Raw genomic sequence first — 1,065 nt, forward strand, 5'->3', positions numbered from 1 at the left:
AGGATCTGGTGACTTGATGACACTGTGGAAGGCAGGGAGCAGGGGGTCCAGCCCCTCACAGTCTGCAGCACTGGGAAGCCTCTCCTTGACCAGAGCCCTTGTGACGGGTGCTGGGGACGTGTGGGGCAGAGCAGAGGTGTCCCTGACTAAAGCCTGCAGTGGTGCCCACAGACCGCTGCAGACCTTCGTGCACTCCTGAGGCAGCTCCAAAGGAGTGTGATGTTTTTCTCGTAACAGTTTGAGTTTAAATTAGCGTTAAAAGTTGTTCAGGAGGCAGAGTCCAAGGGACTGTGGGGGAGCAGCATCCTCAGAGCCGTGTCTGTGTGTCAGACACAGTGGCGATTCCATACAGAGGATGGGCTCTAGTGCTGGGGGCTGCTCTGGAGCAGAGCTCCTACTTGCAGCGAGGGGCAGCAGATCCTTGTCTGTCTGCACATGTGCTGGGCAGGAGATGGCTGGCTGCTGGCCTGGCTGCACAGAATTTAGTGCTGTTGATATTTTGTCTGTCAATAACCCCTCCCTGGCAGTGCTCAGGCCTGGGTTGGATGGAGCTTGGAGCGACCTGCTCTAGTGGAAGGTGTCCCTGCCCATGGCAGGGAGATTGAGTTAGATGATCTTTAGGGTCCCTTCCAGCCCAGTCCGTTCTGTGATTTGGTAAGTACATCACAACGGGGACTCAGCTCTGCTGTTTAAAACACAACCGCTTCCTCATTGGTGGAGTCAGAGCTCGGGTGTGCAGCAGCCTCATGGGGTTTTTCAAGTTCTTGCATCCCTCGTCTCGGCTGCATGATGGATGATTCCTATTTTGAGTTTTGATATGTAAGAGCCGACTGTCCCTGCAGAAACTGCTGAAAAGAATCAGATCCCATTTTAAGCTGCCTGAGTCGGGGTCTGACCCAGCCTCCAGTGCTCGTGAGGTGAGGGAAATTCCAGGCTGTCTGAGAGAATGATGTGAACTTCCAATGGCCAGAGATCCTTCGCTTCAGGGAGGAGTGACGGTGCCTCCTCCGGTGAGAGACTTCTCTGGTGCCTAGAGAGCAGAGGTTAACCGAGCATCGAAACAGA

Source organism: Buceros rhinoceros, unplaced genomic scaffold (genome assembly GCF_000710305.1).
Source record: "Buceros rhinoceros silvestris isolate BGI_N320 unplaced genomic scaffold, ASM71030v1 scaffold21299, whole genome shotgun sequence".
NCBI lineage: Eukaryota > Metazoa > Chordata > Aves > Bucerotiformes > Bucerotidae > Buceros > Buceros rhinoceros.